The 15,469-nt window shown below is 61.2% G+C and overlaps 1 protein-coding gene across 2 annotated transcripts in view; it reads left to right on the top strand.

Moving 5' to 3' along the window:
* Positions 1 to 15,469, top strand: part of KCNQ4 (potassium voltage-gated channel subfamily Q member 4) — a 56,106-nt gene that overhangs the window by 1,165 nt on the left and 39,472 nt on the right. The window lies entirely within an intron of this gene.

The raw sequence follows: 15,469 nt of genomic DNA, 5'->3' as shown, positions 1-15,469 counted from the left end.
AGTTCTGCCCCTGGCGTGAGTGGGCTGTCTTCACTCAGCCTTCCCCTCCACCCTCAACTTCCCAGCGGCAGCAGCCAGCAGCGGGCCGTGCCGCCTGCCTGCCCTGCAGGCTCTGCCAGCTAGCCTGCCCAGCTCGCGGGCTGCTGCACCAGGCCTGGCTCTGGGCACCCCCTGGGGAAAGGAAGGGGAGAGAGCTAGGTTTGGAAACACCCATGCTGCCGGCCCCCTCCCCCGCCTCCCCAGGCTCCTACAACTTTCAAAAACACTGGCCCTTCTTGGACGTAGAGAGTGAATTTTGGCAGCTCAGAGCCGAGTCTTGGGGGACGGCCTGGCCCAGCTGGGAACATGAGAGGCCCCGCAGATATCAGTTGAAGGGCTGGGCCTGGCGCTCAGACACTCGCAGGTGCCCGAGAGAGACCTCTGGTCCTTGGAAAATGTGCCGAAATTCATCCCTTATTGCTGCCCCCAGAGAGGGCCCTCGGGTTCTGGGGTCTCCTGGATGGTCCCGGGTGGGAGCTGTCCTGTCTCTTTGTCTCTCTCCCTAACAGTCCTTCTGCTTGTCTGCTTCCATCCCTCCACTGGCCTGTCCGGTTGCCTGGGTGCCTGTCCATCCGTCTAGCCTGCCCGGCCGCTTGACTCTCACTCTTCTACTTGTCTGTTTCCGCTTGCCTTTGGGTCTCCGTACCCGCCTGACCCTCTGCTGTGTGCTTGCCTGTCTCTGCCCCTTCCGAACTGCCCTGCAGAGTCAGAGAGGAGGGGGGATGCAGAGCCCCCTGAGCACAGGGAGGCTGGAGGAAGGGAGCTCTTCCAGCCTCTACGCTTCCGGGGGTGGCAGCTGCGACTTTGGGCAGAGACCTCAGGTGGGCTAGATGGGGGCGGGGGCAGCTGAGATTGCTCGGGGCGTGAGGTTAGGCCTTAGGGTCAGGGTCAATGGTTGGGAGTAGCCCAACTCCCAGTGCCCCCGGGAGGGCGCGGATGAATATTTTTCGCGGCAGAGAGGCCTGCTGGAGTGCCCTGCGCTGGGCAGGGGAGCAGGGGCGGTGGAGTTGGGCCTGAGGGGCAGGGACTGCTAGTTCAGAGCAGCTGTGCTATGGCACCCTTGCCTATTCTGCGGCCTGGTGCCCAGGGAGGGTGAGACACTCTGCAGGGAGCAGCTGCGTCCTCCACGGGCCCCTCTTGGGAGGTGACTTTTCCAAGGCAGGGCTGGGCCTGGGGAAGCAAGAGGCATCTGAGGTGGGGTCCGCGGTGCCCAGGCCTGGCCTCATGGCCCCTACGAGGGTCACTGGAGGTGAAGGACTCGCCTCGCGTCCCCTGGCCAGCTCTGTCTTCACCTCCTCTGAAGGGGCCTCTCCTTCCTCTCCAGGAGCTAAATCCGCTAATACCTTTGCCCCACATCCTGCCCTTTCTGGATGCCAGGAATGCCCTGGCCAGGGACATGCTTGTTCTGACCACTTGTCCCCAGGAGCCCAGGGACGAGGCATCTCTCGGGAGTTCTGGGAGAGGAAACGCGGCATGAAAACAACCAGACACTTGAGGATCTCAGAGCTCAGAAGGGGTGGAGGGGTCAGGAACGCCAGCTCTTGCGTGCTGTGTGATCTTGGGTTGATCACTGTGCCTCTCTGAGCTTTAGATCTCCTGGGCCATCAAAATGGGTAGAAAACCCCAGCCTTTCGGGCCGCCCTCTTGGATGAGGCAAGGGGTGGGCAAGAGCTTGGTGAGCCCCAAGGGCCTGTGGGAGCTTAAGGGATGGTTATTATTGGTCTCGGGGGAGCGGGCCACGCAAGAGGCCTCTCCTGTGCTCGAGGAGCTCCCGACGCAGGGCTTCGCAGTCACTCGCCATAGGGTCTTGGGTGAGCCGGCTGCGGTTGGACTTCGAGCCCGATTTTTGCCCTTTGGGTCAAACCCTTCCTTCACCCCCAATGCCCCTCATAGGCAGCCCAAGCGAGGGGGGTCCGGTGTGCACAGGTAGCTCAGACCCCCTTCCCAGAGACTCAGGCCTGGTGGGAGGGCGCCCCGCAGAAAAGCCTGCCTGAGAAGGGCTCAGGAAGAAGGGAACAGAGGCGAGCTGGGGCCGTCACCTCTGGGGACACCTCCCTCACACCTTCCAGCCAGGCCCCCGGGGCCCCATCCAAACCCGCAGCTTTTCCGGCCCAGAGGCCAGGCCCCGGTTCTGCCTCTCCCGCCAGCAGCTGCAGCCTCTGCGAGGAGGGAACCGCCGACTCCTGTCGCCTGCTTGTTGGGATCTTCCGTGAGGGACTGGGGGCCCCTGTCCGAGCTCTCCCCTCCTCTCTTGGGGCCCTTTGGAGCTGTCACCAAGCCCCTGGCCCCGTGCCTGCGCCCCCGTCCCTGGTTTCAGGCCTCGCTCTCTCTGCACTGGGGGCACCACCGCGCCACTCACGTGGCTGCCCATCGTGCCCGGGGAGCCCTGGGGAGGAATGCTGGCCTCCTGGCTGCACCCTGTCAAAGGCCAGCCCGCCTCCCTCCCGTTTGAAGTCCCAGGGCTGGAAGGGGCTGGTCTCCCCTCGTCCTCCCGACGCCGCCGCGGCCCTGGGACTCTGGCAGCTCCCCGCCCCCGCCGCCCCGGGAACTCGCTCTCTGTGAAGGTTTAGGCGCTGTAAACATCCTCCGTCGGCCTTGTCCCTGGGGTCAGAAGCTGTGGGAATGGGGAGGGAGGAGGTCGCAGCAGCTCCTGCGGCCCCCGGGCTCCCAGCCGCGCGGCGCCCCTCGCCCCCGGAGCCCCCGCATCCCTGCGGGGCGGGTCCCCGCACGTTCACAGCCCCATTTGGTTCTTGAGCAGACGGAGTCTCTGGAGACTCGCATCACACACAGTGGTCAGTGGCAGATGCAGGACCAGACCCGACGCTCCTGACTCCCACCCCGTCCGGGGCCTCCCGGCTGCTCCCTCAGGCCGCCTGCCTGGGCTCTTGGAGGTGGAACTGAAATCTCTCATCGGGGGCCCTGCTCAGCGCTCTGTCTAAGCCCCGCTCACAGGGCCCTTCGACAGCCGGGTGAGGCAGCCGCTGCGATCCTCCTCAGGTGCAGGCTCAGGAGGGGTCCCTGGGTCAGCGGGAGCTCAGCCCAGAGCCGAGGCTGACAGCGCTGTCTCCTCCTGCACCCCCACCCCAGGCATCTCCTCGGGAGCAGCTCTCCTGCATCCTTGTCCCTCTGTCCCCAGCACATAGGCAGCAGTGATGGGGGCGGGGGGAGGAATCAGTGGCAGGATTTTGCGGAATTGGTGGAAACGCCTCACCCTTACCCAGTGCAGTCACACTTCTGTTGTGCACGGCTTTGCACACGCATATCCCCACTCCATCCCGTGAGTCGGTCTCACACACATACTCCCAGCACCTTGGGCACACCTCTCTGTGGGTGTCACAAGAGCACACCCAGTCAGTGTACAACCCATGCAAAGCAATCTAACGCACAGCTGCTCCCACCTTATCTCTGCCTTCGCAGCTGCACACCTGGGCCTGCGCCCCTGCCTGGACCTCGGGGACAGAGTCGGCCCCATCTCTTGAGTTTTTGCCTCCGCCTGTCCGCAGCCGCAGGTGCGGGTCTGTGTGTGTTGGTGCACCTGCCCTGGAGGGCGGCGCCAGGCCCACGTGGGAGTCGGGGGAGCTGGCTTCCGAGGACTTGGCTGGCCTTTGCTTCTCCTCTTCGAAGGGCCCTCTGAGTTCCTCTCTTCAGGCCTGTGGTTCGCAGCTGGGTTCACTAAGGCACAGAAGGGGGCAGATACTGTCCGGGCTGCACCTGATGAGGCAGTGGTAGGACCGTGCCGAGAAGCCTGGCCTTCTGCCTCCCAGACTGGGACTCGAGATACTGTTCTCCTTGCCCAGCCAAGAGGGAAGACGGATGCTCCAGGCACTTGGCCTTGCAATGGAGAGAGTCTTGGAGTGTGACCCACATTTTTCGTGCTGCTGTTTTTCAGTCCCGGTCCCTTTATTTGGTCTCTGTAAGAAGTGGGGAGTGGAGAGAGACTGTCCCGCCAGCCTCTGGCTTTTCTTCCAGCCCCCCGCCCCCTTTCTGCTTTGGGGTCACCCAGAGGGTTAGCTCTCTCCCTGTCTGCTACCCGCCTGGGCTCCGTGGTGTGTGCCTTCCTTCCCTTGCGGAAGCCCTCCCGGCTGTCTCACTCCAATCCCTGTTGCTGCAGAAGCCTCTGTTCTCAGAATGTTGGAGCCAGGAGAGTTTCAAGAGGTGATTATTCTTGGGCTGATGGCAGCACTTTGAGTGGGTGATTAATTTAAGGTTCTCTGAGCCAGTCAAGGGAGCTGAAATTGCCTGGGGAGCAGAGAGAGACGATGGCTCTGCAGACCCGGCCAAGGCCCTGCCTCCAGAAGAGGCTGCGCGGGGAGAGTCCCCAGGCCCCGGGGGAGCCCACTGGAGGTGCGCTCCCCTCCTCCCCAACCCCAACCCGGCCATCCTTGTGGGTCTTTGGCCAGGGCCGACCCTCTTGTGGCCTAGCGGGGCCGGTAGGAAATTCCGAGTTCTCATCTGGGGGTGGCCCCCTTGTTCACACGCCCGTCGTGTGAGAGGTGCAGGGCTGGGGGGGGCAGAAGAGGAGGTGCTTCTCATTTCTCCAAAGGCCGTCCCACAGGCCGTGAAGAGCATGGGATCTGAGTCCGAAAGATTGGGGGTCTTTTCTGGTTCTACCTTTAGCCGTCGTGTGTCCTTGGGCAAGTTACTTAACCTCTCTGAGCTTCCATTTTCTCATCTGAGAAATAGGCCTAGTAATACCTGCCCCTAGGGTCGTCCCGGTCAGGTGAGGTAAAGCACCTGACGCCGCGCTGGGCACAAACGGTCGCCGTCGTCGCGTCGCCCTTATCATTATATTGTTGTGGTCGTCGTTCTCCTTGGGGAGAGGCTCGACTCCTGTCAGCACGGTGGGTGTGTCTGGGTGTGTCTGGGTGTGCCCGGGAGAGAGCAGGGGCTGCGTTTGCGGGTGTCTTGGGGTGAGCGGCTCTGCTCCGGGAGCCTGAGGACGCAGCTCTGCGGACAGGCCAGGCGCCGCGCCTCTTCTCTGCGCCCTGTTAACCCTCCCGGCCCCGTCAGCGGGGCCGCTCTGTCACCCTCACTTCACACTTGCCCCAGCGCGTGTGGCCGGAGAGATGGTGGCACCAGGACGCCAACCCGGGTGCCTAGGACCTCCTTGATTGTCCCTTCCTTCAGCTGCTGCATGGAGCTACGGAGTGGCAACTCTGTGCCAGGTCTGGGGGGCAGAGGGAGCTGGGGGGCGCGCGTTGCCCAGGGAGGAGGCTCCAGAGCCTGCCTGGCCCCACTGGGCTCTCCTGCCTCCTCTCACAGGGACGGGCAGAGAGGGCGAGCGTGTCCGTGTGTACACGCGGAGGCGCGTGGACAGGCGGGTGGAAGGGGAGCCGGGGGGTCCAGGGGGCGGAGCCAGGGACCCCTGGGAAGGGAGGGCGATCCCCCACACTCTCCTGAGCGTGTCACACTGGGGAACGGGACAGGGAATCCCAGAGGTGATGTGACGGGCTCCGTGCCAACACATCATCTGCCCTCGTCCTCGTGCCTCACGAGCCTCTTCTGTAAAATGGGCCGTAGGGGCAGGTGGATCCCGAAGGGCCACCTGGCACAGAGGATTCTGGGTGAGAGGGGGGAGCTGCTGTCTCAGACCTTGAGTCTCATAGGGTGGGGGTGGCGTGCAGGGTGGTGGGAGTTTCTCTTCCAGCACCTTCCCGTGGAGCCCCTCCGAGGACCGGGCAGCACTTAGAAGGGCGCCAAAGGCTGCCTGCCCCCGGCTGGGACTCTGAGGGGCTGCAGAGAGGGTGCTGGTCACACCTCCGGGGCCTCCAGGGAAGCAGCCCCCCCAGGACTCCAGGCGTTCTGGGCAGCTTGTCCCTGGGGCAGGATCCGCGTGCCCTGGGGGTTGGCACCTGGGGGGCGGGGGCGGTGAGAACGGGAGGGGCAGCCCCAGGCAGCAGACTAATTGGGCTGGGAATCCGTGGGCAGCGCCTGAGGAAGGGAGCCAAGCCAGCAGGCAACAGAGTGATTCCGAAGAGTGGGTGGAGTGGGTCTCGGGCCCAGGGGCCCTCTGCAGTCCCTGCAGGGAAATCTGGGGAACACGTTCTCCGGAGGCTCCTTAGACATCCAGGCCAGGCAGGTAAGGCAGAGGGGAGACAGCTTGCTAGAGATCAGTGGATCCGCAGAAGCAGAAGAGACGGAGGTCAGACAGCAGGAAGGACTGACGGTCCCAAGCTAGGAGGTAGAGTGAGAGTCCCTGGGATACTTGGGAACCCTTGTCGGCTGGACTGGACAAAATCTCCCCTGCTCGTTGTCCCTACCGAGCAAGGGGCACCCGTCCCTCACGGCGTGACGGATGGAGCGTGGCTGGAGCCGCCCCCTCGGAGCCCCTCTGTGTCGGGCACCCTTTGATTTGGTGGAGTGGAGGCGCCCAGGCTGCCTCTGCTCCTTCCTTCCTCTCCTGCCTCGCCTCCCCGGGAGCCTCAGGCTCGTCCAGGTCACTGTCTTTGGGTTTGTTTTTTGCTGGGCTCGGCTGTCCCCCGGGAGGGGCGGGGGTAGGAAGAGAAGGAGCGGAGACGGAACGGCTCGGTCAGCGCAACCCCGGCGCCTCTGCTCCTGCCCTCCTTGGCCCGGGTGCCACCCTCTTCCGGGTGGACCAGTCCCGGGGGACAGTGGGGACCTAGGCGCCTGTGAGACCTCCTCCCCTGGGGCGGGAGCAGCGGCCGGGAACGGGCCTTCCTCCCGCATCCTTCCCGCAGTCCCCCTGCCGCAGGGCATCCGAGGCAGACGGGGTTCGCGCTCAAGCAGATCCAGGGCGTCATTTCGCAGATGGGGAGACTGAGGCCAGGAGGCAGGACGGGTACGGGGCTTTCTCCACCTCCTCTCCGCGGTGGGTGGGAGTCGTGCTGCAGTCACCGGGAACCGAGGAAAACTGCTTCCCGGTTCCAGCCTGTGCTGGGGGGGTGGGGGGGCAGCCCCTGATTTCATTCACGAAGCCAATCTTCTGGCCTCGGGACTGGTGGCAGTCTGATGGGAGAGACACAGGATTGAGGGGGGCACGTGTGGCCGATGCCTCTTCCCCATGCCCTTAATCTTCCTTTTTGTTGAAAAATAAATTAGCTCCATCTTACAGATAGGGAAATCAAGGCCCGAGGTCCACATAGCTAATGAGTTGTAGGGGCAGGACATGCGTCCCAGATGCGGCCCCTGGGTGCAGCCATGCTGCCTTGTGAGGGGCCCTCCCTGCTCGAACATTCCCTGCCCTTGACTGTCGTCAGCCCGCCTCGGGCTCTTCCCTGGGTTCTGTCAGGAGCTCTGCTTCCTCCTTCTGCCCCTTCAACGCTGGGGCTCCGGGGGGCTCTGTTGGGTCCTCCTCTCCAAGCACCGTCTCCGTGTGTGTGTGTGCGTGTGTGTGTGTTTGGAGGGTTGGGCGTCTCACATACTCCTGTGACTTTGGGGACTGTCACCTCTGTGATGACACATCCTCATGACACTTCCCGTGGACACATCACCTCCTCATCTCCCAGGCACCTCAAACTCCACATCTATCTCCAAACCTAACCCCATCCCTCAACAGTGACTCCTCCAGCCCCAGCGCCCAGTCAGAACCCCCCCGCAACCCCGCTCTCAAGCATCCTTTGCTCCTCATCTAAGAAACAATTTATAGGCGTTCCCGCTGCGGCTCAGTGTGTTATGAACCCAACTAGTATCCATGAGGATGTGGGTTCGATCCCCGGCCCCGCTCAGCAGGTTAAGGATCTGGCGTTGCCATGAGCTGTGGTTCACTTGGATCCCACGTTGCTGTGGCTGTGGCGTAGTTTGGCAGGTGCAGCTCCAATTCAACCCCTAGCCTGGGAATTCTCATATGCTGCAGGTGCGGCCCTACGAAGACAAAAAGACAAAAAAAGAGAGAGAGAGAGAGAGAGAGAAAGACAAAGAAACAACTCGTAGTGTCCAGAAGTGTGCCGTTTAATATTCGTTTTTCTTTTTTGGTTTTTAGGGCCGCACCCGCGGCATATGGAGGTTCCCAGCCTAAGGGTCGAATCGGAGCCATAGTCCCTGGCCAACACCACAGCCACAGCAATGCCAGATCCAAGTCATGTCTGCGACCTACGCCACAGCTCACCGCAACGCCGGATCCTTAACCCACTGAGCGAGGCCCGGGATCAAACCCGCAACCTCATAGTTCCTAGTCAGATTCATTAACCCCTCAGCCACGACGGGAGCTCCCATTTAATATTCTTGATGCTTTTCCTTCTGCCTCAATCTCTTTCTGCTCTCCTGGGCACCCCATCATCTGGTGAATTCCTGTTCATCCTTCAAATCCCAGTTTGAGCATCACATCTTTTTGGACTCACCCCCTGTCCACCCCATCCCAGGCTTAATTGGCGGCCCTTCGGACCCCCCCACCCCAAGTTCTATTCACTCATCTCCATGTGTTCTGAGCTCTTCTGGGGGGTGGGGTTTGCACAGTGCCTGGTTGCTTGGTGATTAGTACCTGTGTGCTGAGCCAGGGAGTGAAGGTGGCCTCGAGGTCGGTCGTAAGGATGAGGAGGGTTTTGCTGACTGGAGAGAAGTGGAGAGAGGACGCTTAGGTCTTCTGTGTGCCGGCACTGAGCTGGGGAAGCGCCTAGGGTGTTTGCCCTGAGTGCTCCAGGCGGAGGTGACAGCTAGAGCAAAGGCTTTGAGGTGGCGCTGTGCTCCTTCAGCCTCTTGGTCCCAGGATCTGCAGAGTCTGGTGGGTCCCGGGCCCCGAGGGGCAGGCTGTGGAGGTGGGCTTGACCTTTGGGGCAGCGGGAAGCCTTAGGCAGCGGCAGGACAGGGAGGCGCCGCTGGCCGGGAGGCTGGGCTGGCGTGGTCTCTTGTCAGAGCCGTGCTCTGCACACACCAGACCATGTAGCGCTCCAGGGACCACGGTGTGGCAGCACCACTGCTGTTCCCATTTCCCAGACGGGAAACCGAGGCCCAGAAAGGGGAACTGCTGTGCACCGAAGGACACATCTTGTCCACGGTGGAGCCAGGATTCGAACCCCTGTCTGCGAGACGCCTAAGCCCGGGGCTCCAAGTGATTCTCACGCGTCAGCAGACCCAGCCTTTGCTCAGTGGCCTAAGGCAAACCGAGAAAAATAAGGACAACGTGGTGGCTTTCTCAGAGCTAAATTTATTCCATTTAAAGGACTGTCTTTTAGTGTGAGATTATGTCCTTTCTTTTATGAAATGATGGGGCTGGGAATTTTTTAAAAATGTCCTTACTTGGCGAAATCAAAAGTTGACAACCCTATGTGGTCCCTAAATTATTTTTGAAAATTTTACCCGTGCGTGAAATCTCTGCGTCCGGGCGTCATCCTGCCTCCTCCCTCCTGAGCTCCGGGCCAGAAGTAGGAGGAGTCTGGGTGGGGATGGAAGGATTAGAGGGTGGGGAGCCCTCCGTCTCCTGGGGGGCTCTGTGACGACCTTACGGAGGGGCCAGGCTCAGAGTTATGACAGTTTTCAGATCGCAATGCGTTGCCTCGTCCAGCCCAGAAAGGATGTGGTGCCAGATGTATTCCACACACGGCTTCCTTTAATCCTTCTGAGAGGAGCTCCCTGGCCAACTAGCAGTTGAGGATGCAGCTTTGTCACTGCTGTGGCACCGGTTCCATCTGTGGCCCGGGAAATTCCACGTGTTACAGAGTGGCCAAAAAAAAAGTCCTTCTGGAGTTCCCTTCGTGGCTCAGCGGCTAACAAACCTGACTAGGATCCATGAGAATGCGGGTTCGATCCCTGGCCTCCGTCAGCGGGCGTTGCTGTGAGCTGTGGTGTAGGTTGCAGACGTGGCTCGGATCCCGCTTTGCTGTGGCTCTGGTGTAGGCTGGTAGCTGTGGCTCCGATTAGACCCCTAGCCTGGGAACCTCCACATGCCACGGGTGCAGCCCTAAAAAAAAAGTCCTTCTAAGAGCCCTCGGAAGTAGGCACTGCTGTTACTCGATGGTTTTAGACGAGGACGCTGAAGCTTAAATGGTCAGCATGTGCCTTGTCACACAGCTGCTAAACTGCAGGTTTCTGGGGCGACGGCACCGAGGGCTGAGTGTGCAGGGACTCTGCACCGGGAGATGGTGGGAGCAGGTTTGCTGGGCCGCATGGACAGGCTGCGGGGCGGGGGGGGGCGGGGGGGAGGGCACTTATAGTGTATGGGGGGGGGGGGGTGTGTGGCAGGGGGAAGCTAGAGACACCTGCCTGGAGCTCCTTGGTGGCTCGGGAGGTTAAGGATTCAGCATCGTCACTGCTGTGGCTTGAGTTGCTGCTGTGGAACAGGTTCAATCCCTGGTCTGGAACTTCTGCATGCTGAGGGCGCAGCCAAAAAAAAAGAAAAAGAAAAAAAAAGAGAGAGAGAGAGACATCTTCCTGCTGGGTTGCTTCAGGCAGCGCCCTCCTTCTCTGAGTCTCAGGGTCCCCCGCTGCTGCTCTCAAAAATAATAAAGATAATAACAGCTGATGGGCCAGACGCTCTCTGTGTAGACCTGCCATTTCTGGGCTCATTTTTTCTCTCATCGACTGGAGGGGTGGGTACCACTGTTATGCCCATTTTTCTGATGAGGAGGCTGAGGCACAGGAAGGTCGAGTACCTTGCCTGGGTGTAGGCGGTGGGGCTGGGATTCGAACCCCAGAAGTCCAGCTCCAGAGGCTTCTCCTCATTGCCGCCCCATTACGCCCAGCTGGGCCCGTGGGCCTGCCTGCGAGGGAGGCCGATGAGAGGACCAGTTGGGCCTTAAAGTTCAGGTCCCGCCGCCACCCCCGTTCTCCCCTGGGGTCTCATGCCACCCTCTTGCTCTCTCATTTGGGGGGGGTCCCCTGGCTGGCTGGGGGAAGAGCCGTGAATCACACCCTCTCCCCTCCCCGGGGAGATGCCCCCGGAGACTGGCAGTGGTTGGCATCTTGGAGTCCTGTGGGGGCCCCACACAGAGCCCAGCTCCAAACTGGCCGCGGGCGGATGGGAGGGCTTCCTGGAGGAAGAGGTTTCAGTCGAGACCGGAGGTGTGCGTGGGGGTAGAAGTCAGCTAGGTGAAGAGGAGGAGGAGGAGGGAACAGCATTCCAGGCAGAGGGACCAGCATGCGCCACGCCCAGAGCAGGGGCTGAACGTGACATTGGCAAAGAACCGAGAGAGGGCAGGAGAGTGGGAGCCTAGAGGTGGCAGGAGGTGTGCAGAGGAGAGGCTGGGGCGTGAGCAGGGCCGGGCTGAGAACCCCGGGCTGAGGGGCAGTGACTTCCCTGAGGAGGCGAGTTATGGAGGGAGCTCGGGCCAGCCTGGCAGACTGTGTTAGAAACCCTCTCCGGGGCCTCCCTTCGTGGTCCAGCGGTTAACGAAGCCGACTGGGATCCACGAGGATGGGGGTTCGCTCCCCGGCCTCACTCAGTGGGTTAAGGATCTGGCGTGGCCGTGAGCTGTGGTGTAGTTTGCAGATACAGCTCGGATCCCCAGTTGCTGTAGCTGGGGTGTGAGCCCGGCACTTGCATATGCTGTGGCTGTGGCCCTAAAAAGCAAAAGAAAAGAAAAGAAAAGCAAAAAGAAACACCTCTCTGGGTCTGGCAAGGAGACTGGGGGGGGCATCTCCAGCAGCAAGCCTTGGGGATGTCTTCTGCTTGGCCTCTCCTGCCCTCTGCCTTCCCCTCACGACCCAGCCCCCTGGGAGGCTCCTCTGGAGCTGCCCACTGTCCCTGCCAGGGCCTGGCCAGGCCTGGGCCGGAGCCCTAGGATTTTTGCCTGCATGGAAAGTCGAGCTGCTTATGCAAAGCCCGGCCAGGGGACGGTGTGTGTGGCTGAAGTGAGGAGGCCGTGGGAGCAGAGCAGGTGGGTGCAGGCTCCGAGGCTACCTGCAAAGGGGGTCTGGGGCCTCGGGGGGGTCCCCAGAACAGTGACCTTAGGCAAGCCGCACGAGAGCACCCAGGTTTATCCTGGCTGATGGTGGGGTGCCCTGGGGAAAGGGGCGGAGCCAGAAGGCCCAGCCTGCCAAGCTTCTTCCTTCCCTTTCTGCCAACTCAGTAGGGTGTGGAAATCACCCATCCCGCTCCGCCCCCCGCTGCCGCCCCCGGCCCCTCACTCTACTGAGGGGGAAACTGAGGCCCAGAACAGAGCGTGGATTAAACTTAGGTTGGGGGTGGAGCCCAGGCTCAACCCGAGAGTGTCAGGTGTCCCCAGCAGCAATGATGTACAGGGGAGGCCTCTTTGCAGGGTCCCCTCTGTGTGGTCTTGGGCAGGTTTCTTCGCATCCCTGAGCCTCAGCCTCTAGGTTCAAACGCTTCCTCCCACTGGGAAGAACACTGCCTCTCCCACCTGATGCTCCAAAAAGCACTCGGAGGCATATTCCTGGCCACTGTGGGGCTTAACTAATGTTTGTTCAGTGGATCCCAGAGCATTCTCCTGACTCCGCGGGAGGAAGACATTTATTACACTATTTTACACTGAGGCGTAGAAGGGAGAAATGACTTACCCAAGAGCATTCGACTGAGAAGTGGCTGACATGGGGCTGGAGCCCAGGTGTCTGGGCACCTGTCAAGGTCCCCTGATGGGCACAGCTCCTATTTTGAGCCTCTGCTCTCAGTGAAAAGCAGCTGGTGGCCCAAGCCAGACCCATCAGTCGGTTGGGCAGAGAGAGAGAGAGTGAGTGAGTGTGTGTGTGTGCGTGTTGCGTGGGTCGTGGCAGGGGCGGCGGGGAGTAGGCTGGCCTGGCCTGCAGGCTGGAACTCAGCTCACACCAACCCTGTGCTTCTGTGCTTGGGCCAGGCTGCAGCTGCTGCCCCAGGGGGAAGGGGACCTTGCCTCTTGGCCTCCTGCGTTGAGGTTTTTTTCCCCCTTGGCCTGGCTGGCTGGGAAGAGGAGCTGGCCTTGGCAGGACTGGGCACCTGCCAGCCCCTCCCCCGATGGGGTCTGGCCATCTAATACCCTGCACATGACAGGCATGGGGTGGGTACTGGGCTGGGGCGAGGGATTTGCACTTTCCTAAGCCGGGGGCTGCAGCCCTCCTCTGACTTGGCCAGGGCTGTGGGAGAGGTTTGTCCCTGCCCCCGTCGTGCCCAGGGGTCCCAGCTCAAATCCCTGGCACACGCCCAGGTACTCTGCTTGGGCCTTCCCTGGCCCTGCTCATGCCCCCCAACCCCCCGCCTCACCATTTGAGCAGAGTTGGGACTTATGGAGGCAAATTCTGGGGCATTTGTGGCTGGAGATGCAGTGCCTGCAGCATTGGGGGCTGAAGGATGGGGGGCAGTGTCCGGGAGGTTTAGGGCCCATGCTAGGGCAGAGTTAGGGGGAGGACCTGTTAGAGGTGCAGAGCTGGAGTGTTTGGGGCTAATCCCAGGCCACCCCTTCCTGGAGAAATTTGGCTACAAGTCAGGGAGGCAAATGTGTGGGCTGTGCCCCCCCTCGCTGGGCAGTAAACACACCCGTCGCCCAGGAGATGGGCCCAAACATCTCGGCCCCCCACGGTTATTTATACCAGGACTCCCTCTCCTTCTCAGGCCTGGTCTGGCCTCTCCATCCACTTCTGAGCTGGGCGTCCTGCGCGGAGGGTCCAGCCCCTGTCAAGGCCAGAGGCCCCAGCAGTAGCTCCGCGTCCCTTCCAGGGACTGGACACTCACCGTCTCCCAGTGGCATCTCCGTGGGAGGCAGTGGGTCTTACTGATCAGAAAAGTGCCCATGGAGGCTGGGGCCTGGACAAGAGGTCCGAGCCCTGGGATGAAGCCCTGGATTTGCTTTGAACTGCTCCTGACTGTGGTCCCTGGTACCCCGAAACCTCGGCTGCCCTGGTGTCCGTAGGAGGGAAGGGTCTAGATTGGTGCCTTGCAAACTCTTTTAAGTGGAAGATCTGGTTCTTGAACTGAAATGTGACACAGCAGGATGGAATATAAAACACCGCAAAGCAGGGCTGTTCCAGGTGAAGTCAAGGGTAGGGACCCAGGATTCTGCCCGCTCAGCCTGTAGGTGCCCGGACACCATCAACCGGGGATCCGTGCATGGCCCTCTCTATTCCAGAATGCATTCCAGGGGTGTGCCCTTTCCAGGGCTGGCACAGGCCTCCCTGGCTTTCCTGGCTGGCCAGCCCAAGGGCCACCGTTGAGAGAGCTCCTGGGCCCAAGGTCAGCTGTTTGTAGCCAAAGTAGCTGCGAGCAGACTGGGGCAGCCCCAGGAGTGCACTCAAGGCCCCTCCTGGTGAGGGAGGAGCCCAGCGTGGGAAGAGAGGAGGGCCCGCTGTGGGATGGGGACGGGAGGGCAGGGAGCAGGGGCTGGCTGCCCCCACCCTGCCGGATTCCAGCATAGAACTCCAGGAAGTCCAAGCTGTTAAATTCAAACCTAGCCTTTCCAGAGCATTGCGAAGGTGTGTCAGGAAGCACGGAACCTATTTTAACAGCTCGTTAGCTTGACCAAAACTTCGAAATATGTAGATTTATAGTGTGCGGGTCTCCATCTGCACTCTTTCCCAGCCCCACCGGTGTTTGGGGTGGGCTTGCATCGGGCCTCCCTCCCCTCACCCACCTCTGGAGCAACCCCAGTTGTCCTTACCCAGAACTCTTGGGATTCAGAGGAGCCTGGGAAAAATCCCTACTCACTGATGCTCAAGGCCCCGGCAACCGGGGTCTTCTGGTTCCCCCCCAAATCCTGTCTGAGCATCTCCTGGGCCAGGCTGGGGCATGTGCGGGAGTCAGAACTGGCCTTGCCCTTGATGGATGGATCCCGATGCGCTGTGGGGTGGGGGTGGACAGAGGTAAGAATCTTCTCAGCACAGATGCGTCCTGGGGTGTTCAGAGGGGGCCAGGAATCCCAACCAGGAGTTGGGGGAGCACCTCTCACAGCAGATTGGGGTTCTCTTTTCTTTCTTTTTTTGACGGCCACACCTGCGGCATTTGGGGGGCTTATGCCGCAGCCACAGCAACGCAGAATCCAAGCCGCACCAGTGATCTACGCCGCTGCACACCAGATCCTTCCCCCGCTGAGTGAGGCCAGGATCAAACCCGCCTCCTCATGGACACTACGTCAGGTTCTTAACCCGCTGAGTCGCAATGGGAACTCCAGATTAGGGATTCTTGAGGAGGAAGGGGGACCATGCCAAGACAGGGGAAGCAGGAAAGTCAACAGGGTGGAGATGGACGCGGTCTGGAGGGCGGAGTGTGGCTGCTGCTTGGAGTGTGCACAGCCTCAAGCTCTGGGCTGAGGAGCCCTGGCTTCAGACTGTGAACCGTGAGCAACCGGCCTCTGAAGGGTCATAAATGGGGGAGGGCTGCTCTGACTGCAAGGTGAGTGGACTGGGGGTGAGGGCGGGGAAGGAGCTGGAATCACGGCGGTCCGTGAAGAGGTGCTGGAAGGAGGAGGAATGGGGAGAGTATCTGACGGACAGGAGTGGGGGATGAGGAAGAAAGAGTTGAGCTCCACTTTGCCTTCTGGAACCTTGTCTTTCTTTTGGCTGCCCCCAGGCATGTGGCGCTCCCAGCCCGGGGGTCAGATCCGAGCCACAGCTTGCG

This window comes from Phacochoerus africanus, chromosome 8 (genome assembly GCF_016906955.1).
Source record: "Phacochoerus africanus isolate WHEZ1 chromosome 8, ROS_Pafr_v1, whole genome shotgun sequence".
NCBI lineage: Eukaryota > Metazoa > Chordata > Mammalia > Artiodactyla > Suidae > Phacochoerus > Phacochoerus africanus.
The sequence above is the reverse complement of the archived record's forward strand: the minus strand, read 5'-3'. Positions and strand labels throughout refer to the sequence as shown.